Raw genomic sequence first — 26,722 nt, forward strand, 5'->3', positions numbered from 1 at the left:
GAGTGCTGTTCACAAGTTTGGGGAGGGTCTTAATTAGTCAGAAAAGGCTGGAAAAAGAGATAATTAATCCAAACATGTGAAGCTCATTGTTCTTTGTGCCTGAAATACTTCTTAATACTTTAGGGGAACCAAACAGAATTCTTGTGGTTTGAGGGGTTGAATAATAAATGACCCTCTGAATAAACTTTTCACAATTTAAAAAAAAAAATAAAAAAAGAAATAACATTCTTCTTTGTTTCAGTGCATTTCACACTTCCAGGCTGATCTACAGTTTAAATGTCACAATGCCAAGTTAATTCCGAATGTGTAAACCTGCTAAATCTGCAGGGGGTTGAATACTACTTGTAGGCACTGTAGGTTTGTTTTTAACTGCAGTGTTTTCATGTCAAAATGCATGCTTTTTGATTTTCCAGCAAAGTCTATGGAAAATGGGGATTTCTAGTCCGCACTTTGCGTTTCCAAACGCAGCGTTTAATTTGCATATTTTGTGGCAAAAACCATGCTCTCAAAGAAACAGCATGTCAATTGTTTTTGCTTTTGGGCTGCGTTTTGCTAACATTGAAGTCAACGAGAAGTAGCAAAAAGCAAGAAATATCAAAATTCTAGCGTTTAACCTTTTTAGATGCAGAAACAATGCGTTTTGGACTTCCAAAACGCATGCTTTTCTGAATTCAAAATAATGGAATAATATGTCCCTTTACACACACACATAGTCCGACAATTAAATTAATGAAAAATATAAATTTAATGCTATTTTAACGCTAAATAGTACAAAAAGCTATAATTGTATGAAATATAACTATTTTCTTTATCATTTCAATATTTATATATGTGTTCTTTTTTCCCCCCTTTTTTCATTGTGTTTGACTATTTAAACTTTATTTAGCAGTGTCTTTATGTTCAAAACGCATCTTTCTAAAGGCAATTGAAAAGCATGTAAAAAGCGCAAAAAACGCATTTAAAACGCGGTAAATACGCATGCGTTTTTAGCGCTATTTTGTGGCCAATAGCAACTTTGGCATAATCAATTACTGCCAGAGGGTGCGTTTTGAACTGCAAGTAGGACGACGCAAAGTGCGGACACAGCCTTAGACCTAAAGTACAGTCATGTGAACATCAACTAAAGCTGATTCTATCCCAATCTCTACACTGTGCACTTACATTGGGGTTTATGTCTAAATCTTAAAAAAATCAGGATTGAGATGAAAAACTTTACAGAATTATTCATTATAATGAGTCAGTCACTTTAGATTCTGCATGGTCTCTGTCCTTGCAGTGTCATATCTTTTTTGGTATGCACAAAAGTGTAATCGGTCACAGTTTTCTGTACCTATAGGCTGTGTGCAAACTGCATTTTTATCACTTTTGTATGCATTTTTTAGTGCAGTTTTATCATAAAACTGCAAGCAACTCCTTATGCCTGCAAAGTCAATAAAAAACCTGAAGTGTAGGGCACATGTTTATTTTTTTTTCCTTGCAGATTTCGTTCAGAAAATAATCTGTAGCATGTCATGTCTTTCAGCATTTTTGCCTATCTTTTCAACATTGAAATGGGTTTGATTTACAGAGCACTAATATACCACTACTTCCCCAACTGCAGCAGATTTTAGGCAAAGAACCCTCTCTTTGCCAAGAATACAAATAGAATAAATAAATACATAAATAAATATTTGGAGTTTAAACTTTCATTTTTTATTTATTTATTCAAAACAGCAAGTGTACAGTATAGCAATATGTAAAAAATCTAAAAGTATTGATCACCCTTTTCCTATATAATTAAATCTCAGGAAGAGCTGTTAGTCTGTTCAGGATTGCATTATTAACTTGGGAGACTAGTTAATATTTAGAAATGCATAAATAGATATAAAATCATACCGGCTGGAGCAACCAACCAATTGTATGATTTTATATCTATTTATGCATTTCTAAATATTAACTAGTCTCCCAAGTTAATAATTCAATCCTGAGCAGACTAACAGCCCTTCCTGACATTAAATTGGATAGGAGGAGGGTGATCAATACTTTTAGATATTTTAGATATTGCTATACTGTACTCTTGCCATTTTCAATAAAGAAATAAAAAATGAAAGTTTAAGCTCTAAACAGCGCAGATTTATTTATTTATTTATTCATTTATTTATTTATTTATACATTTTTTTATTTATTCTTTTTCAACATTGAAATCAATGGAAAAAAAGCATCAAAATGAGACAAAATGAGTGTTTTTGCACTGTGTTTTTCCTGCCAAGAGATGCAGAATTGGGGCAGAAATTTCTGCAACCAAATTTTCAACATGTGCACATAGCCATAAAAAGATGAACATTACTGGAATGGAGGTCAGATGGACTGTAACATGTTTCTGACTGTTTTATAATGATTTAGATGGAAATCTCAACATAAGTGCTCAGCGTTTCACACAGGATAATTGTCAAAATAGCCTTAAGTGCAATCCAAAATGGTATTTACCCCAAAAATGGTGCCAATAAAAACTTGACTTCATCCCATGTAAAACAAGCCTTCACTTAGGATTGTGATCTGTCAATGAAAATACTAGAGATGTCCAATGTACTGGTAGATGAAAGGCTCTTATGGACCCCACGTGGAATTAAAATCCACCAACATAGTTGTTTTCAAACCCAAATGCCCTCACGCCCCCTTCAACCCCTCTTCCACCCCCCTTCCCAATACTGAGCCCTGCAGTGTGCCAAACCACCATTAGCATCAATTGGTTTGGCCTTGCTTTAGCAAAAATAACCCACTGCACAGATTACAGAGTGTAAAGGGGGCTTTACACGCTAGCGATATTGGTACCGATATCGCTAGCGTGCGTACCCGCCCCCATCGTATGTGCAACACAGGCATATCGCTGCCCGTCGCGCACAAAATCGCGCTCCCCCATCACACGGCTTACCTGCCCTGCAACGTCACTCTGGCCGGCGATCCGCCTCCTTTCTAAGGGGGCTGGTCGTTCGGCGTCACAGCAACATCACATGGCAGGCTTTCAATAGAAGCGGAGGGGCAGAGACGAGCGGGACGTAACATCCTGCCCACCTCCTTCCTTCCACATTGCAGTGGAGGCAGGTAAGGAGATGTTCCCTTCTCCTGCAATGTCACACACAGCGATGTGTGGTACCGCAGGAACGAGGAACAACATCGGTAATGAGAGGTAAACGATTTTTTGTTTTAGGACGACCTCTCCGCGGCAAACGATTTTGTCCGCTTTCGCGATCATTTTAGGTCACACATAAGTGTCACATGCTGCGATATCATTAATGACGCCGGATGTGCGTCACTAACGACGTGACCCCGACGATAAAACATTAACGATATCGTAGCGTGTAAAGCCACCTTTAGACTCCAGAAGCACAGGCTTAGCATAATGCATTGGGCACTCATATAGCATATTTGCAATTTACAGTCTGCCCCATACATGTTTTCCTATTTTTATAAAACACCTATGTGATTAAAATTGTTAAGACACTCAAGGATGAATTCCGAGACATGTGTAATTTTAAAAAAAGGTTTCACTATTGAGGGTTTCCGATTTTGTTGCACCGTAAGGGGTCTGCACCTGCTGCAAGCAAACTATACCATGAAAATGTGCATTCTAAAAGTCAAATAACACTTCTTTCTTCCAAGCCTTGATATTTGACCACACAGTAGTTTATGATTACACATGGGGTATTGCCATCTTTGAGAAAAATGTCATAACAAATTGTGTGGTGCATTTTCATCGGTAACCCCTTCTGAAAAATCTGGGGCTAAAACAATGAGATAGAGGATTTTTTTTCCCACAATGAAACACCCATGGTTTCATGATGCCAACTACACCCTTAGATCAATTAAGTAGTGTAGTTTATAAAATAGTGTCATTTTTTGGTTCTGCTATTCGGAGTCTCTGATAATGTGACCAGCTACAAGCAAACTATTCCAGCAAAATCTGCACTCCGATATGGCGCTCCTTCCCTTCTCTCTTCTCCTTCAAGCTTTGTAATGTTTAAAACTCACTTTCTGACCAAATATGAGGTATTGCCATGTTCATTAACAATTGAATTACAAATTGCGGGGTACATTTTCTCTTATTAACCCCTGAGACAATGAAAACTTGCTGCTAAAACAACATTTTAATGGAAAACACTATTTTTTTGGGTTTCACAGCCCAATGTTTTTAAATTTTGCAAAGCATTTGTGAGTTTGAAATGCTCCCTACATACTAAGGCTATGTCCGCACTTTGCGTCGAGGTAGTTGCAGTTGAAAACGCATCCTCTGTCAGAAATGTTTTTTGCCAAAGTTGCTTTTGTCCACGAAAACGCGATAAATACACGTGCGTATTTACCGCGTTTTAGCTGCGTTTTTAGCGCTTTTTACATGCTTTTCCATTGCTTAAAGACAGATGCGTTTTGATTACAAACACACTACTAAATAAAGTTTTAACATACAAACACTATGAAAAAAGGAAAAAAAAAAATAAAAACAAATATAATTTTATAAATCATAACGAAAATAGTTTTAGTTAATATAATTATAGTGGTTTTATACTATTTATGGCTAAAATAACAATAAATTAATATTTTTCATTAGTTTGTTGGACTATGTGTGTGTGTAAAGGGACATATCATTCCATTATTTTGATGTCATAAACGCATGCGTTTATGCAGTCCAAAACGTATGCTTTCTGCAGCTAAAAAGCATGTAAAATACTGGAATCCAGCCAACATTTCGCTCCCCAAAACAAAAAGCACTACTTCCCTTATCTCTGCCCAAACAATAATTCCCAACTACGTCTGTCTTTTCACCAGACAAATCACATATCAATATATTGGATCCATTTTCTCATATTGCACCTTGTCAAAATGAAATCTTTTGGACAAAAACAACATTTTGGTACTAATAAAAGATTTTTTTTTTTTTACACGCTACCAGCATTGTAAAATTTGGTGACGCACCTGCTAATGAGAAATTAAATCCACAATCTATTTTAGCCAAATTTGTATTCCAAAAGTCAAATACTGCATGTTCACATCTATGTGGCCAAGCAATAGTTTCTGACCAACCACGAGGCAATTGTGAAAAATTATAAAACAAATTGGGGATCCATTTAGTACTTTTACTGCATTTCAATATGCTAGAAAGCATGTTAGTAGTTCCAGTGTACATATAAAGTATAACCTACAAGAATAAAACTGAAACACATATTGTAGAAGCAATAATTTTTATTATTGAAAAAATGAAAAATAAAATTTGGGATAAAGACAAGAGGGTAAAAGGGGCAGAGAAATTACACAGTGAAAAAAAGAGACCCTGAATTGGCCAAGCTGTTCCATGCTACATATATTTAGCTTGATGAATTCATATATGCTGAGCGCATGTATATTTATTCACTGACTATTTTGTCTATAAATTGTCGGTTTTCATATAGCATGGAGAAAATATATGTGGACTATCTCAGGTTTTTTCCTTATTCAGAAGCTATTTATTTATTATAAAAAGCACTTGGCACTTTATGCACTTTATACTTTTTAGCCTTTCAGATTGTATTTTTTGGTATAGATGATTTGTATAATACTAACCTGACCTACTCCATATTACTAATATTATCTTTACTGGCACTTCATGTGTTGACTACTTGTATTTTCAACTTTCACTCGCCTTATTTCCATCAGGTGACCAATTCAGGGTCTCTTTTTTTTCACTGTGTAATTTCTCTGCCCCTTTTACCCTCTTGTCTTTATCCCAAATCTTTTTTAAATTTTTTCAATAATAAAAATTATTGCTTCTACAATATGTGTTTCAGTTTTATTCTTGTAGGTTATAATTACTTTTACTGCATGTAAACTGAAAAATTTTGGGCTTAATCAATATTTAAGTGAAAAAAGTGAAACTTCTAATTTTTATGGTCAAACTTACTAAACTTCTGGGAAGCATTTGCGAATTCAAAATTCACACTTTACCCCAGACAAATTTATTTCCGAAATGGGTCCACTTGTGAGGGATTTCGGCTATTTTGGTACCTTAGAACCTCTGCAAACACGACATGGCGTCTGCAAGTTTTTACAGCAAAATTTGTGCTCTAAAGGACAAACAACACTTCTTCAATCCTGTTCTCCGCTGTATGTCCAAAATGTAATTTTTGACCAGATACTAGTCATTTTGGTAATAAGAGAAAAATTGGAAAATACATTTTAGGGTTTGTATTATTCTTGTATCTTCTATGAAAATTGTGAATAAAGCAATATTTTGGTGTGAAAATTGTAATTTTTAGTTTTCTAATTTTACCATGCATTAATTTCTGTTAAGCAGTTGAAGAGATAACAAATTCTCTCAATGCTGATTTTTTTTATGGGATGCAGTTTCTAAAATGGGTTTTTTTTTTAATATATAGAGCCCTTGAAGTCACGTTTTATAAAATTTTGTAGAAACAAATAAAGAGAAAATTGCTGCTAAACCTTTAAACCTTATAATATCCTAACATAATAGAGGGATGACCAAATATTTTTCATGACATAAAGTATACATATGCTAAAATATATTTATTTACACTTTTGTGTGCTTTAACGTTCTGTTTTAAAAATGAAAAATTCAGTTTTAGAAACTGCAAACTTTTTGTAAATTTTCATCAAATTTTAGATATTATTCAGATTATAAATCTAAACTAAAATTTTTAATGGAAAAACAGTCTGAAAATCATTTGGATACCTTACATCACAAAAGTACGCATACATCTCACATTTTTATATCTGTTTAGTTACATCTTTTCATGGGACAACACTGAAGATATGACACTTTGATACAATGTAAAATAGTCAGTATACAGCTTGTGTAACAGTGTAAATTTGGTGTGCCCTCTAAATAACTTAGCACATAGCCATTAATGTCTATAATGCTGACAACAAAAGTGAGTACACCCCTAAGTAAAAATTGATAAATTGTCACACACTCTCTCATACTGGTCACTGGAACTTTAGCATGGCACCTAATGGCAAAGAATTCTCTGATGATCAGAAAAAAAAGAATTGTTGCTGTAAATAAAGATGGCCTAGGGCCTAGGCTATAAGAAGATTGCCAACACCTTGAAACTGCAGCACGATGGCCAACACCTTACAGCATTTTAATAGTGATGAGCGAGCATGCTTGTAACTACTCGGTACTCGCACGAGTATCGCTGTACTCGGGCTGCTCGGCGGGGACCGAGTAATCTCGCGATACTCGTGCTGTACTCGTGGTCTTCATTTCTGCATGTTGGCGCTCTTTTGAGAGCCAGCCCTCATGCAGGGATTGGCTGGCAGACCACTGCAATGCCACAGCCCTGTTAGTTGTGGAATTGCAGTGATTGGCCGGCCTGCACAGCGTGACCGAGCCTTTATACCGGCCGGCGCGCTGTGCTCTGCTCACAGCTATCCAGACAGTCAGTGCAGGGAGAGTGTCGCTGATTCAGGGAAAGCTCTGCGGCCCTTTATAGCTTTTTCAGTTGCAGGGCTGCAAACAGTGTGACCAAAAGTCCTTCTCAGGACTATTCTAGTTGTATACAGGCAGGCAGGGTATAGCCAGGTCGGAGTACAGTAGCAGAGTCCTTCTCAGGACTATTGTTGCTATATACAGGCAGGGTATAGCCAGGTCTGAATACAGGCTAGTGACCAGAAGAGTCCTTGTCAGGACTATTGTACCAGTATACAGGCAGGCAGGCAGGCAGGGTAGTGGTGACCGTATACCAGCCTTCATCATATCTGGGGCTGGTGTACACAGTGTAAAACAGTCCAGATAGTGTCTGACTTGTCTGTAATTGTCGCTCCCCAAAAAAACCTGTTAGGTTCTTATTGCGTCCGTGCTTGGTTTTTAAAACCGCACGTGTGTGCCTGTTGGTGGCAGCGTACAGGTGCACTTGTGTGCAATTTCCACAAACTTTGATATAACGCACAAGTAGTGAATATACACGTCAGCAGTGCACAGCATTGCAAAATGCGCAAGGGCATTGGCAAGGAACAAGGAAGTGGACGTGATGGTGGTGCAGGCAGAGGCCGAGGTCGTGGGCAAGCTCTAATTTCGCCACAACAAAGGGCCACATCTAGTCGCTCGCACGTCCTGTCCCAAATTCTTGGGGACCGCAGCAGTACACCGCTCTTGAACCAAGACCAGTGTCAACAGGTTGTTAGTTGGATAGCAGATAATGCTTCCAGTCAGATTGGCACCACCACAAACACACTCTGTCTTCCACACGGTCAAGTGTCAGTAGCCGTGATACTGCACCGCACATTTCTGAACCTGATCCTCCTTCCTACCACCAGGCTGAGTACACGTCCTCCTCGGACATTAATGATCCCACACTTGGACACTCGGAAGAGCTGTTCACGTTTCCATTCACACATTCTGGCCTCTCGCCAGCTCATATTGAAGTGGGTCATGAGGGGATCGTCTGTACAGATGGCCAAATATTTGAGCAGCCACGTTCTCACGAAGTTGGCAACGTGTCTCAACAAGTGGTGGACGATGATGAGACACAATTGTCAGGAAGTCAGGAGGAGGAGCAGGGTGCGGAAGAGGAAGACGACGTGGTGGATGATCCAGTAACTGACCCAACCTGGCAGGAGGATATGCAGAGCGAGGACAGCAGTGCACAGGGGGAGGGAGGCGTAGCATCACAACAGGCAGTAAGAAGCAGGGTGGTGGCCCCAGGCAGAAGTCAGGCAACCGTTCCCCGGAACAACACGACGACACAAGGTGCCTGTACAAATGTTAGGTCTTCCCGAGTCTGGCAGTTTTTTAAGTTGGATCCAGATGATTCTAAAAAGGCCATTTGCAACACCTGCCGTGCCAGCATCAGCAGGGGTACCAAAACTAGCAGCCTGACCACCACCAGCATGATCAAGCACATGTCAGCCAAGCACCCGACTTTGTGGGAAGTACAACAGAGTCGAGGAGCAGTGCTTGCTGATGTCACTGCTACGTCTTCGCTGGTTGTGCATGCGAGCCAATCCCCTGTCCATGCTGCCTGCGAACAAGCCTCCTCCACTCCTGCACCTGCAGTTGCCTACGCAGAAAGAACACCATCATCAAGCATGTCCTTGTCCCAGCGCAGCGTTCAGTTATCCATTCAGCAAACCTTTGAACGCAGGCGCAAATACACTGCCAACACCCCACATGCCACAGTTCTAAATGCTAACATTTCGCGACTGCTTGTGCTGGAAATGTTGCCTTTTAGGCTGGTGGAGACAGAAGCATTCCGTGACCTGATGGCGGCAGCTGTCCCACGTTACTCGGTCCCCAGCCGCCACTATTTCTCCCGGTGTGCCGTCCCCGCGTTGCATAACCACGTGTCACAAAACATCACACGTGCCCTGAACAACGCTGTTTCACCCAAGGTCCACCTAACCACAGACACGTGGACAAGTGCTTGTGGGCAAGGCCGCTACATCTCGTTGACGGCACACTGGGTTAATATTGTGGAAGCTGGGACCCAGTCTGAGCGAGGGACGGAACACGTCCTTCCCACACCAAGGTTTGCAGGCCCTACCTCAGTCAGTGTTTCACCCACACTCTACAGCTCCGGAATGTCATGCTCTTCAGCCTCCTCCTCCTCCTGCGCATCCTCATCCACTGTACCCTCCACACCAGTCACAAGCTGGAAGCACTGCAGCACTGCCTCGGCGAAGCGGCAACAGGCTGTGCTGAAGCTAATCTGCATAGGTGACAAACCCCACAATGCAGAAGAGCTGTGGACAGCTCTGAAACAGCAGGCAGATCACTGGCTCACACCTCTGAACCTAAAGCCAGGAAAGGTCGTGTGTGACAATGGCCGGAACCTGGTGGCGGCTTTGAGGCGAGGCCAGCTGACACATGTTCCATGCGTGGCCCATGTGCTCAACCTCGTGGTTCAGCGGTTTCTAAAGTCATACCCAGAGCTGTCTGATCTGCTGGTAAAAGTTCGCCGCCTGTCTGCACATTTTCGAAAGTCACCTACTGCTTCAGCCGGCCTTGCCGGCTTTCAGCGCAGTTTGCATCTTCCGGCTCACAGACTGGTGTGTGATGTCCCCACGCGTTGGAATTCAACTCTGCACATGTTGGTCAGGATATGTGAGCAGAAGAGGGCAGTTGTTGAGTACCTGCATCACCTAAGCCGTCGGGAAAAGGGTCAAACTCCACACATAACACCTGAGGAGTGGAGATGGATGTCAGACCTATGTACCATCCTCCAAAACTTTGAGGACTCCACCAAGATGGTGAGTGGTGATGACGCCATTATTAGCGTCACCATACCGCTACTCTGCCTTCTAAAACGGTCTCTGCTGAAAAACAAACATGATGCATTGCAGGCGGAGCGCGATGAGTTGCAGCAAGAAACAGTAGTGGGTGTGGGTGATAACACACAGCCCAGCCTCGTCTCATCACAACGTGCAGTGGAGGACTATGACGAGGAGGAGGATGAAGACATGGAGCAACGCTCCGGCCAAATTGAGGATATGACATGCACACCAGTCATATCCTCGGTTCAGCGTGGCTGGCCAGAGGACAGGGTAGATGAGGAGGAGGAGGAGGAGGAGGAGGAGGACAGCATGTTCAGTCATCTTGTTGGTCAGGCTACTGAAGTCCTGGCTGTTAAGAGTCTGGCGCACATGGCTGACTTTATGGTAAGCTGCCTGTCTCGTGACCCTCGCGTTAAGAACATCTTGGCCGACAATCATTACTGGTTGGTAACACTGTTAGACCCACGCTACAAGGAGAACTTTTTGTCTCTTATTCCCGTGGAGGAGAGGTCAACCAAAATGCAGCAGTTCCGGAAGGCCATAGTCACGGAAGTAGGCAAAGCATTCCCCTCACAAAACGCTAGCGGCATAGGTCAGGAATCAGTGGACAACCGAGGCGTACAGCCGAGAGAGGCACAAGTCCAATCCGCCAGAGGTAGGGGAACAGTCTTTAAGATGTGGGACAGTTTTCTCAGCCCCTCACGTACCACAGCCCCTGAGGTGCGGGGTAGTGCCACAAGAAATCCTAAGTTTGCCCAGATGCTGAAGGAGTACCTTGCAGATCGAACAACTGTACTCCGACATTCCTCTGTGCCTTACAATTATTGGGTATCCAAGCTGGACACGTGGCATGAATTGGCTCTCTACGCCTTGGAAGTCCTGGCCTGCCCTGCTGCTAGCGTTTTGTCAGAGCGTGTTTTTAGTGCCGCAGGTGGAATCATTACAGATAAACGCACCCGCCTGTCAACTGAAAATGCTGACAGGCTGACTCTGATCAAGATGAACAAGGGTTGGATTGGGCCAGACTTCACCACACCACCAGCAAATGAGAGCGGAATTTAAAGTTTGCCATGTACCTCCACTCACCCATGGGTACACACTTCTGGACTTTGGATAATCGCTGGACTGCTCCTCCTTCTCCTCATGCGCCACCATGATGATGACCGTTACAAATTGCAATACTTAGGCCTTTGTTTCAGGTATACCCCCAGTGGTAAATTTTTTCGCCCATTCTTTGCAGAATGGACATTACAACGACAGGAGACCCGCTCCTTTGCAATGGGAACAATGTTTTGAGGCCCTCATGCACGTCTCTACCCAGGGACAACGTGGAGCCTCCCAATTTTTGGCTGCCCTGCCTAAGGGCTATACTATAATACACCCACTTCCTGACAATGGACACTTAATGTTTTGAGGCCCTCATGCACGTCTCTACCCAGGGACAACGTGGAGCCTCCCAATTTTTGGCTGCCCTACCTAAGGGCTATACTACAATAGACCCACTTCCTTACAATGGGCACTTCAGGTTTACAGGCCATCATGCACGTCTCTATCCAGGGACAATGTGGAGCCTCCCAATTTTTGGCTGCCCTGCCTAAGGGCTATACTATAATACACCCACTTCCTGACAATGGACACTTAATGTTTTGAGGCCCTCATGCACGTCTCTACCCAGGGACAACGTGGAGCCTCCCAATTTTTGGCTGCCCTGCCTAAGGGCTATACTACAATAGACCCACTTCCTTACAATGGGCACTTCAGGTTTACAGGCCATCATGCACGTCTCTATCCAGGGACAATGTGGAGCCTCCCAATTTTTGGCTGCCCTGCCTAAGGGCTATACTACAATAGACCCACTTCCTTACAATGGGCACTTCAGGTTTACAGGCCATCATGCACGTCTCTATCCAGGGACAATGTGGAGCCTCCCAATTTTTGGCTGCCCTGCCTAAGGGCTATACTACAATAGACCCACTTCCTTACAATGGGCACTTCAGGTTTACAGGCCATCATGCACGTCTCTATCCAGGGACAATGTGGAGCCTCCCAATTTTTGGCTGCCCTGCCTAAGGGCTATATTACAATAGACCCACTTCCTTACAATGGGCACTTCAGGTTTACAGGCCATCATGCACGTCTCTATCCAGGGACAATGTGGAGCCTCCCAATTTTTGGCTGCCCTGCCTAAGGGCTATACTATAATACACCCACTTCCTTACAATGGGCACTTCAGGTTTACAGGCCATCATGCACGTCTCTATCCAGGGACAACGTGGAGCCTCCCAATTTTTGGCTGCCCTGGCAAAGGGCTATACTAAAATAGACCCACTTCCTTACAATGGGCACTTCAGGTTTACAGGCCATCATGCACGTCTCTATCCAGGGACAATGTGGAGCCTCCCAATTTTTGGCTGCCCTGCCTAAGGGCTATACTACAATAGACCCACTTCCTTACAATGGGCACTTCAGGTTTACAGGCCATCATGCACGTCTCTATCCAGGGACAATGTGGAGCCTCCCAATTTTTGGCTGCCCTGCCTAAGGGCTATACTATAATACACCCACTTCCTGACAATGGGCACTTCAGGTTTACAGGCCATCATGCACGTCTCTATCCAGGGACAATGTGGAGCCTCCCAATTTTTGGCTGCCCTGCCTAAGGGCTATACTACAATAGACCCACTTCCTTACAATGGGCACTTCAGGTTTACAGGCCATCATGCACGTCTCTATCCAGGGACAACGTGGAGCCTCCCAATTTTTGGCTGCCCTGGCAAAGGGCTATACTAAAATAGACCCACTTCCTTACAATGGGCACTTCAGGTTTACAGGCCATCATGCACGTCTCTATCCAGGGACAATGTGGAGCCTCCCAATTTTTGGCTGCCCTGCCTAAGGGCTATACTACAATAGACCCACTTCCTTACAATGGGCACTTCAGGTTTACAGGCCATCATGCACGTCTCTATCCAGGGACAATGTGGAGCCTCCCAATTTTTGGCTGCCCTGCCTAAGGGCTATACTATAATACACCCACTTCCTGACAATGGACACTTAATGTTTTGAGGCCCTCATGCACGTCTCTACCCAGGGACAACGTGGAGCCTCCCAATTTTTGGCTGCCCTGCCTAAGGGCTATACTACAATAGACCCACTTCCTTACAATGGGCACTTCAGGTTTACAGGCCCTCATGCACGTCTGTATGCAGGGGCATTGGTGAACCTCACAATTTTGGACTGCCCTGGCAAAGGAAAATACTACAAAGACTCACTTCCTCAAAATGGGCACATTAGACTCAAGAGGCCTTCATGTACGTCTCTTCTCAGGGACATCGGAGTGCCACACAATGTTTTCACGTAAAATCTTTCATGTATTAATCTCAAAAAGTAACATACACCAGCTCTATCTCACTATTGGGTATGTGCCCTTAACATTTCCGCCATGAAAAATCATTTTGGGGTCATTTTGGAAGGTTTTCTGGTGAGTCCGTAAAAATGGCGTAAAACGCGGACAAAATTGTTCACAGCTGTGACTTTTCAGTGATAAATGCTTCATGGGGTCTTCCCCATGCTGTTGCCATGTCATTTGAGCACTCTTCTGAGACTTTTGTGACATTTTTAGGGTTTCTCCATGCTGCCGGGGGGTCATTTCACAAAAATACTCGGGTCTCCCATAGGATAACATTGGGCTCGTTGCTCAGCCCGAGTACACGAGTATCTTGTGAGGCTCGGCCCGAGCTTCGAGCACCCGAGCTTTTTAGTACTCGCTCATCACTACATTTTAACAAGACAGGTTCTGCTGAGAACAAGCCTCACCATGGTCAACCAGGTAAACTCATTTAGCTCAGATGGTGTCAAGTTTATGTGATGGCAACAAGGTGAGCAATTCAAAATGAAGTATGTCTTGGTGGTGGGGGTGTCATGGTTTGGGGCTGCATGAGTGCTACAGACTGTGGGGAGATACAGTTCATTGAATGCCAACTTGTACATGTAAAACACCACTATTAAATCTACTCTTATAAAATCGTTTATTATATTTAATTAAAACAGAACAAACATATTGTTCGTCTCATAAATAGGCATAGAAACATATAAACAAACAGATCAGGTGCAGGTGCAGGTGTCAGACAAACAGTGCCCTCGCCTAGGGACAGCCCCAGACAATGTAGCTGAATAAGTGAGGTAGGAGTATAGATTCGTCACTGTCAGAATGATACTGCTTAGTATGTGCTGTGACTCTCCCTCATAATTTAGCTTACTTCACTTTAATTGAGCCTAAGTTGGCATAATAGATGTAGGAGAGCTAGGAGATCCACAAGCTAAGTGGCATCCTAGACTCTAATCTAACCTTCCAGTATTGTTAAACTAGGGAAATCTATGTAACAGTAGAACCCTGGACACCTAACGCCTATTGTCTCTGTTGTCTATGGTTCTGTATATCTGTATTACATGTTAATCACGATAAGTTGGTGGTGGTAACCCCCGCTAGAGATAAGCAAGGACGGCGAGTCTGACATACATCTATTATGCCAACTTAGGCTCAATTAAAGTGAAGTAAGCTAAATTATGAGGGAGAGTCACAGCACATACTAAGCAGTATCATTCTGACAGTGACGAATCTATACTCCTACCTCACTTATTCAGCTACATTGTCTGGGGCTGTCCCTAGGCGAGGGCACTGTTTGTCTGACACCTGCACCTGCACCTGATCTGTTTGTTTATATGTTTCTATGCCTATTTATGAGACGAACAATATGTTTGTTCTGTTTTAATTAAATATAATAAACGATTTTATAAGAGTAGATTTAATAGTGGTGTTTTGGATAACTACTACTCTATACAACATTTTGTCAGTGGTTCAGATACAACTTGTACATGTACATGCTGAATTAAAGCATGATCCCATCTTTTTAGAACCTAGGCCGCAGGACAGTGTTTCAACATACCAAACCTAAACACACCTCTAAGATGAGCACTGCCATGATAAAGAACCTGAGAATAAAGTTGCTGGACTGGCCAAGCATGCCTCCAAACCTAAATCTATTGTGCATCTGTGGGCCATATGGAAGGTGGAGGAGCAGAAGGTCTGTAACATCCAGCAACTCCATGATGTCATGGAAGAGTGAAAGAGGATTCCAGTGGCAAACAGTAAAGCTCCAATGAACTCCTAGCCCAAGAGACTTAAGGCAGTGCTTGAAATAATGGTGGCCACCCAAAATATTCACACTTTGGGCACCAAGGGGCCTTTTTCACTTGGTGGTGTACTCTTTTCTCTTGCTAGCATTTTAGACATTAATGGCTGTGTGTTGAGTTATTTAGAGGACACCCCAAATTTACACTTAAACAAGCTGTACACTGACTACTTTACATTGTATGAAAGTGTTATATTTTCAGTGTTGTCCCATGAGAAGATATAATAAAATATTTTCAGAAATGTAAGGGGTATATTCACTTTTATGATATACTGTATGTTGACTCATTTTAAACCTATTAACACATAAAGAGAAAAAATTCAGATTTGAAATATTTGTCTTTGCGAGAATGATGAAATCTGGCAGGGAGTGAAAAAGGTTTCTTAAGAAACTATTCACCATTTTTTAAATTATTTAAATAAATAGACAGTGTTTAAAGCTGGGTTGACACATAGCGACAATGACGTCGCTGTTATGTCACCATTTTCTGTGACGCAACAGCGACCTAGTAAGTCGCTGTTATGATCGCTGCTTAGCTGTCAAACACAGCAGACACAGCAGCGATCATAACGACACGGGTCGCTGTGGAAGCCATGCTGCACTTGGTAACTAAGGTAAATATCCGGTAACCATTACCCGATATTTACCTTGGTTACCAGCGCAGACGCTTAGCGCTGGCTCCCTGCTCTCCTAGCCAGAGTACACATCGGGTTAATTACCTGATGTGTACTCCAGCTACGTGAGCAGGGAGCCGGCACTGGCAGCGTGAGAGCACACCGCTTAGCGCTGGCTCCCTGCACACGGAGCCGGAGCCGGAGTACACATCGAGTAATTAACCCGATGTGTACCCTGGCTAGGAGAGCAGGGAGCCAGCGCTAAGCGGTGTGCTCTCACGCTGCCAGTGCTGGCTCCCTGCTCATGTAGCTGGAGTACACATCGGGTAATTAACCCAATGTGTACTCTGGCTAGGAGTGCATGGAGCAGGGAGCCGGCACTGACAGCAAGAGAGCGGCGGTGCTAGTAACTAATGTAAATATTGGGTAACCAAGGAAAGGGCTTCTTGGTTACCCGATGTTTACCTTGGTTACAGCTTACCGCAGGCTGCCAGACGCTGGCTCCTGCTCCCTGCTCGCTTCAGTTCATCCTTCTCTTGCTGTCACACACAGCGATGTGTGCTTTACAGCGGGAGAGGGCGAGCAAAAAATGAAGCAGGACATTCAGCAACGTCACAGCAGGGGCCAGCTCGTTGCTGGATGTTACACACAGCGACAGCGACGGGACGTCGCTGCCACGTCACAGAAAATGGTGACGTAGCAGCAACGTCGTTGTCGCCGTCGCTGTGTGTGACACCACCTTAAGGCTTGCTGTAGGCACATACAGTAGCTTGTAAGAATGTCTAATTGATTCTAACCTGATTTCACTCCAAGTTTTGCCTTTAATGCTAATATTTAAATTCATGCCAATTTTTCTGGATGCTGGAAGGGATTAAAACAACAATACTCTTCTATTCTCATATGTTCTTGGCTTTCTTCATACCTGTTCTGCCACTACCTGGTCTTCAGACCTGTAGAAGCGCAGTTGCATGAAACGGTCCATCGTCTGACTGAATATGCATTTGTCTGCACTTTGTCCTCCCCCCCAACTCCTGCCTTGGCCTCCATTGAGAGGGGAATTTTAATGTTGCAAGATTTTATTCACTGGAAGTGAGTGCCGTGGATTTCCTTCTGTGCTGAAGTACCTTGATTTCCCCTTGATCTGGGGGTACTTTTGCTGAGCACCACTGTGAATCTAATCGGTTTTGTGCTGGTTCCCCTGCTTGTAGCCTGCTGTCCACAGTTGAATAGTGCCAGGTGAGCAGTTTTTCTTTTTTCATTATACTGCTCCTGTGGTGTTCCAATGATTTTTAATTTATTCTTTGGTCTCTAATAGTGATGCATGAGCATGCTCACCACTGCTTGCCACTCAGTCCAGCATTGGAGTGCTTGGGTACGCACTTTACTTAACCGAGTATCACAAGTGCGTGAGTGCCATGCTCGAGTCCCAGTCCCACATGTTTCTCAGCTTTTTCACAGCCAAATGACATGCGGTGATTTCCTGCCATACATGGTAATGCTGTAGCTATCTTGGCTGCTGGTATTACTGTGATTGGCTGGCCGCACTGCATCATTGGGTCTTATATAAGACCCTGGGGCGTGATGCTTGTCACACTGCAGTTCTGTGAGAGTTGGTCTACGAGGGAGAGCTTAAATCAGAGCAGGCATATAGGCGTGGTTCATTGCAAAACAGTCCTTCTATTCTTATACTGGTTTAAAATGCTTCTACAGATATACTGCTAATACAACCTAAATGCAAAATTCTTTTTTGTTAGAAATCTGCACTCAAAAATGCATAAAAAAAACAATAAAAATGTCACTTGTGCACACAGCTTAATACTCTGACAACATTGTTCCCAGCAGTAACCTGGAAGTCAGAGATGCATCAAGGCATCTTCCTCATTCCATTTGAGCACTGTTTCCATCCATTTCGGCAATTTTCCTGTCCACTCAGCCCTCCTGTGGGGGGTCATTCAGAAAAATGCTTGACTTTCCCATTGACTTCCATCATATTTGTTACCTGAGCCAAGCTCATCAGAGCATCCGATCTTCTTGATTTAAGTACCAAGTACGCGAGCATGTTATTGCACTTACATCACTAGTTTTTATCATTTTTTGTATTTTCCAGCAGTACTATCTCTAACTAGACCTCATTCATATGGTGTAGTGTATGCCAGAAGACATGGCAGAAGGAAGCCCTTTAAGAAAGAGAAATGATCATTGGCCTTGATAGGTATGAGGAGGGTAATTTGATTTGTACCCAATTTATTCTAGGCAAATTGAATCTTCCCAGTTCTTAATTGAGCGAAGTCAGCTCAATCGAACTTCATCACCTCATTAACTCAATTCCTCAACAAGAAATTAAGAAAAAGTTTGGGAATTATGGAAAGTGCAGAATTTGTAGACATGTTAATGATTTGCAAATAATAGAAGAAAGGAAACTATACTAAACCTAACACGCTAAACAATGGAGGAATTGCTATTCTAGTTTAAAAACTCCAAGCTCTTATATACTCCAAACATTGAAAAGGCTACACCAAGAAAGAAAAAGTCCTGGAATTATGGAAATCAAAGGATCGGTAGACATGTTAATGATATACAAATGATAAAATAACGGTAACAAAATGTTAAATGCATCTCAATTTATTCATTATTCAGTATGAGCACCATGTGTGTAATTACACTCACTTGTATGCCTTGGCATGCTATCAGTGAAGTTATTAATTGTTGTCTGAGGATTGTTTTACTCTGCTGAATCCACTTGTACATGAAAACCATCATGATATTATCTACTGCTGTCAGATCCCTTTACATCTGTTGACCAATGACATCCCTGTTATATTTGATAGGAGACAAGTTCATAGACACTTCTAACCATGGTAACATGTTTATGCCTTGCACACTGCTCATAATAGCATGAGCAATTTGAGGCCTGGAGTTGCTGGATTGAAAACTACAAAGTTTAAGAAGGAAACTGCACTTGTCCGCTGTGCTAGATGTCAGTTTTATTCGATCATGTGCAGGTTAAAAGGCAGGAGACCAGAATGCAAGCTCCTAGCAGGAAACGACGGCCGTTTTGCCTATCAATTAGGCTTCCCCTGCTAGGAGCTTGCAATCTGGTCTCCTGCCTTTTAACCTGCACATGATCGAATAAAACTGACATCCAGCACAGCGGACGAGTGCAGTTTCCTTCTTAAACTTTGCACCTTATGGACTTTCCATTAACGAGCACCCCGCTAAGGATGTGTTCCACGACTTTGGGCTAAATACTCCAGCCGCAGATGCAATACCTCAGGTAACATATAGTGGTGCAGGACCATTTCTTATATACCATATGCTGAACTGGATTGAAAACTAGCTCTTCGGACTCTTTGGTGGAATGGTCATACCACTGGTTTCATTACCAAATCAATAGGTCACACGCAAAGCTGTAAGGCTATGTTCCTATGATCAGTGTTTGTTGAGTTTTGACGTTGCAGAATTTATGCATCTTAGTTTAGTGGCGTTTTTTCATTGTGTTTCGTTTACCTGCATTTTTGAAGCTTCAACTGCAGGTCAATTTACTCAGTGGACATGAGATTTCTATTAACCTCATTGACTTGGCTTGTACTGTAAAATGTTGTGTTTTTGACGTTGATGTTGCTGTTGAAGGTGATGGGAGGTGAAATAATCCAAGGGCATTACCGGCTGAGCCAGTACAGATCATCCTGATGCAAAACAGGCACATAGCTAGCAACTGCCTGCCTGATAGTTCTTAGCCCCATATACATATTCAAAATTCCTGGATAACCCCTTTAAGTAAATTAACCCTCCCCCAAAAAAATGTATAAAGCATAGAAGCCATTGTAATGTACTAGCTATTAGGTGATGCTTTTGAAACTTCCTTCCTTATTTTATGTATGTGAAAAAGTTTTACATTTTTTATGTACATATATAATTTTTACCAGTTTACAGAATTTATGCAGTTTCAACAATCATTGTAAATACTTTTATGTCCAGAAAAGTATTTTAAGAGTAATACTTTTCTTGGCTAAAAGTATTTGCATAAAAGTATTTACATTGGTTTTTCTGGTTAACATGGTACCACAATGTAATTTTGATTGCACATCGTACAGTTTCAACAGCAACTTGAAGTCAAACAGCTTAGATTGGGCTAAATGTGGGAGTGGTGATCACTGGGACCCCCTGTTTTTCATTATTTAACATTATTCAGGGATCTATACTTTAATGCGGTTATTCAGGGATCTATAATTTAATTCTAGGAAACATTAAAATAGTCACCATTAGTCATCAACTGCTGACATTGGTATCTGAGACATAATATGTAGATGGGTTATAGAACAAAAGTAATTTTAGTATGGTGGTCAAGTAAAGGGTCTTGGCAGGTGTCAGACATGAAGATCAAAATATAAGCTAGAACTGAATCTGCTTGATAATATGCTATTGGGGAGTTTCCCTAAGGCCTCTGTCACATGCCCGTGAAAATCACGCACGTGTTTCATGGACGTTTCAGAGGTGCGTTTTCCCCTCCGTGAGCCGTGTTTATGGCACTGTGTGTGTTCTCCATATGTTATTCGTGATAACACACAGAGAACGAGAACTTTCTACTCACCCCTGGCGTCGCTGTTCGTGGTGCTGATCTTCGGTCTCCAGCCCTGCCGGCTCCCAGCTGCTGCTGCTTCCAGCCGCAGTAAAGTGAATATTAAATGAGCATAATGAGTGGCAGTCGGAAGCAAGCGACAGCAGTGGCAGAGGCAGGAGGGCAGGAGAAGGTAAGTAAAGATTTGTTATTTTTTTCTCTGACACGTGAGTTTTCTCCGGCGCGTGTCACACGGGACCGCATCCACACTACATCCGTGTGGTCCGTACGTGAGCCGTGTGTCTCCCATGATGCCGGAGAAAACGTGGACAAGTCTACTCTACGTGTGGAACACACGAACACGCATATGCTCCACAAGTACACACGTTCCATGGCAAAACGCGCACGTGTGTGCAGACCCATTGATTTTAATGGGTCTACGTGTGCCCGTGTCTCCGGTACGTGAAGGAACGGACCTAACACGTACCGGAGACACGTGCGTGTGAAGGGGGCCTAAGGGAGGGCCGGGAATTCCACAGATATTTCCGCGGGAATAATTGACATGCAGTTATGTTCGACTGTGGGAATCCACAGCATATTACGCAGCTGCACATACCAAAGTATTGACACAGACACTCCCCATGTCCCATGGGATAACATTGGGATTGTGCTTACTTGCTAAAATCTTCGGATTTATCTAGAAAATCCAGATAAATCCGCAGGATTTCCACGGCAAAATCCGTGGGTGCAGAGTCTTGTGGGCACAAAGCCTTAGCCAAAGGAGGATGTTGGAGGTCAAGTGATTGCAGGATGAAAATGGGAATAATGAGACTCCGGTAAGCTGAACAGCATCTGGGATAGATAACAAAATGTATATTATTCTAGCTAACCTCTGTTAATTCAAATCTGCCTTATTTTGCCAAACATTACAATATGTTTAGATCATGCAGACATCACAATCCTGCTGAAATGTTTCTGTTTCAAAAGCATGGAATCTCAACTACTTCTTATATTTAAATAATTACAAATATTTTTTAAAATAAGCCCTGACAATGTGTAACTGACTGCCTTAATATCTTGAGGAATCTCAGAGAAAAACCCTTAAAGGGACATGTCACAGAGTATAATGCTACAGTGTATATAGTCATTATTACTGTAAATTTTCAAATGTTGATATATATTATGGGTCCTAAATTCAGATGAAAAGCCCAATGATGTAATAGGGAGGTACTACTCACAAAAAGTAAGAGATATCTGTCTTTTGGGTGAGATTTCAAGATGCTCCAAAAATGTACTCTAACCTTTTCTGGAGATCCTAATATGACCTTCCATAAGCTTTGGAATGCACATGTCCAACTGTTCAATGTTTCAGGTCTTTTTGAACAACATTCAGTTCTCTCTTCTCATTGTTTGGTGTCTGAAAAGTGTGTTTTTTTGGGGGGGTTAGGTGGGGTGTCTGCTTTCTTTGGTGTAGAGTTCTGTTGTATTCTTTAGCTTTTTTCAGCTGTTAGAACACTTTCTTATTGAACCACAGCTAGGGCTTAGTTTTGGATTAGGCTTATATTTTACCCAAAAAGCCTCCCAAATCCTACTAGAGCTTGTTTTTGGGGTAGGTCTTATTTTCAGAGAAACAGTGTATATGATTCCAGGATGTGATGCCATAATATGCCAATGACTATGTGTCTATGTGGCCACCCAGGGGTAGTGATGATTATTGCAGCCAGTCAAGAGCTAGCATGCTGCTGTGGTGTTGATGTATTACATTTGTCTTGTGATAAATTAGAGACCCAAGCCCCCCATTTTTTTTTTTTAAAGCATATGGCAGATGGGTGAGGTTATGGAATGGCAGCATAATTGGGAAAAAAGTCTGACAGCAATTGTCCACTGTGATGAAATGCTGCTAGCCTCACCGAACAGGCTGAGCTTAAGGTCTTGTTCCGACAGTAGTCATTTTTCACAAACACAAAAATTGAATTTGCATTAGTGTTTTATATAAAATTGTTATCAGTATTTTCTCTGTTTCTACTATCAGCTTTTCATCAGTAATTTTTAAGTGAAAAACATGTAAACTTCTCCTATCCATTAGGCCCCCTTCACATGTCAGTGATTCCAGTATGTATGACACCATTTTTATATGTACCGGAATTACATACATTAAAATCAATGGGTCTGCGCACACATCAGTGATTTCTCACTGACCGTGTCGCACACGCATGTCTGTGTGTTCCGCACGAAGATAAGTCCATTTTTCTCTGGCATCACTGATGCGACATGGACCACACAGTGGTGTGATCCGTGTGACAAATGCCAGAGAAAACACGTATCTTTGAAATGAAATGAATTTCTATACTCTCCTCTCTCCAGTGATGTGGTCTTCGGTGCTGCTTGTTTCAGGTCCCGCTCTTTATGCTCATTGCATATTCACTGCACCTCAGAATCAAGTGTGGCCGCAGCACTGGAGACATCAGCACCATGGACAGCAGTGCTGGTTACAGGTGAGTAAAAATGTCCTGCTCTCCATGTGCTATCACGGATAGCACACGGAGAACACACGTGTGCCAAAATCATGGCATATGCACCTTCAACAAGTCCATGAAAAACGTGTGTGTTTTTTACTGACATGTGAAAGAGGTCTTACAATGTTGAAAATGGCAGCACATGGATTGCATGCCACTTGTATATGTTTGTAATACTTGGAATATTTTATTTGTGACTCAGATCAACATTGTTTCATGGATTAGCCTTGCACAAAAAAATCACGCACATGTCAGCAGCGCCATAGTCTATTTTAATTTAGTAAATTTATACATAAATGTGCAACATATGCAGTTCGCCTGTGGTAAAAGAACTAGTAGACTCTGCAATGAACTGAACAAATGTTGCCAATAGAACAGTCCATTGTCTTACATGTACAGCTGCATTTACTAATGAGGGAGCTGCAGAAGAGAATACTTTTCTACAATTTCAGCTAAACTATACATCATTCATTTATGAAGACAATGCATCCAACATATATTTTTGTTTTTTAACCATTAGGCTGTGTGTGCACACTGAGCATTTGGTTGCAAAACTCTCGGCACCAAATCTGCATCTCTTGGCAAAAAAAACGTGGGTTTTGGAACGTTTTTGATGCATTTTCAAAGCACTTTTTTATGCGTTTTTCATGCGTTTTTTATACATTCTGAGGTGGAAAAATGCGAAAATGCTGAAAGAATTGACATGCTGGAGATTTATTTTTGCACCAAATCTGCAAGGGAAAAATAGAAATGTGTACAAAAATTCTGGATTCTCATTGATTTTGCTGGCATAGAGATTTGCATGCAGTTTTGTGACAAAACTGCACTAAAAAAAAGCAAAAACCCGCTGTAAATATGCACTGTGTGCACACACACTTCAATATTGCTTTGGTATATTTTTGTGGATCCATATTAAAAAGACAGGTATTCCGCTTGGCCATGCCATGTATTCATATTTTTTTAATCCATGTAAGGGGAAAAAAGATATTTAGCTTAAATATAAAGGGCTAACTCATTGACGTAGAACATTTATATATTTTTTTCTGATCTCTGGCATCTCTAAAGGAAACTTTAATAATATAGATATGGGATATAGCTATGGCTGGTGTGCCTTTGTTAGACTTCTGGTTGCTATGGCAACCCATTGATTTGCGTTGCAGAAGAGCTATTGACCGCTATTTCTAAGCTGTAAAATGGCCGGGACCTTTGTGATTGTGGACGCACGCCAACTGTGCTCAGGGCAAGCTTGTGACGCAACTGTACTTTGTGCTGGGGGTCGTTAACCCAAACCATGACGTACTCTTATATATGGAAAAAAGCTTAAATAGTGTTGAATTAAGTCAAGTAATGACAATTTTTTTTCCATTTAATTTTGATTTGCTTTATTTGATGAATATCCACATTTGGAAATATATATATTTTTTACACATAAGCTCAAAATGTAATATTTTCTATGACTAATTCTCGCTTATTCCATACAGCAGCCTTCAGAACAGCCATTTATATTGATGATGCATTCCAGTTAGTAAACTTGGCTCTTCTCTGTGAATGTTAAAAGCCATTACCATGAACTCAGGTGGTTATTTTCAGTATATGAAATGAGCTGTGACCTTGATTCAGCAGCTGATTGATTGCTGTTCTCACTAATGAATTGTCATGTTTGTTCTATATTTCCTTGGAAAAGAAGATTTGTTGGACTCGAGAAGGGCTAATTATTTTTGTAACTGTATAATAAAGTGTCAGCCTTGTAGAACCTGAACTGTAAAGCTTTATACTGTTCTTCCTTCATTAAAAGTGCCAATTTAGTCATTGTTTTTTAGTTAAACACTTCATTTTACCGACTTCAAAGGTACTTGAGAATGATTGGCTATCATTTAGCCTGGTCGTGCGGTGTGCTATTATTTTCAACTGAAAAGCCATACTTATTGAGTTTCCATGTAGCAAACAAATCCATGCAAAGCAATCTTGAAAAGAGAAATTGTCAATGACTCATTAAAGTTATTTAAATGCTTCTTAAAAGAACCTGTAAAAGCTTCCTCCATTACTTGAAGGTCCGGCACGCAGACCCTTTCATTCATTTATTCATTTTTCATTAACGCCCTTAAAGCTGTTGTTTAATGAAATATTTTAAGGCGAGAAAAGATAAATATGTTCTGCTTTATTACAAGATTTTATTAGACTGTGCATTTGGAATACAGAGTTCTTTTAATTTGGAATCAGGATTGGTACTTCATGGATCACAGAGGGTAAAAATGAGCAATGCAGCCAGTAAATGTCTTTGTTTAAAAAACCTAAACCTTGCATCCTGTGTGTAAGATGGTACGCGTTTCGGACATCTTGTGTCCTTAATCCTAATCCATGGTCCTTATCCATGTGTCCTTAATCCTAATTCATGGATTATGATTAAGGACACAAGATGTCTGAAACGCGTACCATCTTATTACTATCCATTCATGGTTTTATGATGTGGAACCTGTAATTTATTAATGCATATCCAATAAACAGAAAATTTTATATTTTAGGGACTTGGATACTGGAAAACCTTTCTTACTTTGGATCTTATAGCCAGGCCGGCTATACAATCTGGGCACCGTCCTTCCAATTTTTGGTCTCCATACAAGTTCAAAAGGGTGAGCTGGATATTTTGTGTTTATTTATGCCCTTTCCATCCTCCAAGTAGGTTTATAGCCTTCCCACCCTCTGAGTAGGTTCATACCCCTGTTACCCTCCATGTAGGTTCATGTCCTTCTCACATTCTCTGAGTAGGTTTGTGCCCATGTTATCCTCAATGAAGGTTTGTACCCATCTCACTCTCCAAGTAGGTTTATGCTCTCCCACCCTCTGAGTAGTTTCATGCCTCTCTCACCCTGTTTCTTCCCCTGTTACCCTCTGAGTAGATTTCTACACCTCTCACACTCCTAATAGGTTTGTTTGCATTTCACCCTCTGAGTAGGTTTGTGACCCTTTCACCATCTGAGTAGGTTTCTTCTTTTCTCACCCTCCTAATAGGTTTGTGCCCCTCTCACCCTCCCAGTAGGTTTGTGTCTTTCTCACCCCCACAGTAGGTGTTTGAATTGTAATTAGTTCTGGTTTTGTGTTTGTGTTTTGGATCATCTCCTAAATATAATACACAGGATGGCATGCCCTTTAAATGTTTTGGAATGTAGAAACCTTTGGTTGTGGAGTAATATTTCTACTCCTGAATGGCAAAATGTTGCAGGCCTACTGTGTTGGCTGTTGAGGAATGTTACTCAGATGGAGTCAAGGAGCTTGATGGTTTAATTAGCTTTACATGAGACACCATGCCTTGAATAAAGGTAGACACTTGATACTTGGCTTATAGTTGTCTATACATGCAATAGTCTCCTGCCACTTTCCTCAAAAGCAGCTCTATCACTTTGCAATGGATGCTGACTATCACTTTTTCAGCGATGCAGCACCTACATACAATGCTGATTAACCTCTACCACAGTGCCACTCTTCTCATAGTCATTAATTTTTACAACAGTCACTTGAAATAGATTATTTGGTAGTTTAAACATCAAAGTCCCTCACACATTAGTTTTCTAGTCATGTTTAACAAGGTATTCGTCTTTAGAAACC

The 26,722-nt window shown here is 41.8% G+C and overlaps 1 protein-coding gene across 1 annotated transcript in view; it reads left to right on the top strand.

Annotated features, from left to right (window-relative positions):
• Positions 1-26,722, top strand: part of STS (steroid sulfatase) — a 361,556-nt gene that overhangs the window by 29,393 nt on the left and 305,441 nt on the right. The window contains exon 2 of the mRNA XM_075335482.1: positions 25,642-25,749. The gene's annotated coding sequence lies outside the window, so the exon portion shown is untranslated. The remainder of the gene's footprint in view (positions 1-25,641; positions 25,750-26,722) is intronic.

The sequence above is a fragment of the Anomaloglossus baeobatrachus genome, chromosome 2, assembly GCF_048569485.1.
Source record: "Anomaloglossus baeobatrachus isolate aAnoBae1 chromosome 2, aAnoBae1.hap1, whole genome shotgun sequence".
Taxonomy (NCBI): Eukaryota; Metazoa; Chordata; class Amphibia; order Anura; family Aromobatidae; genus Anomaloglossus; species Anomaloglossus baeobatrachus.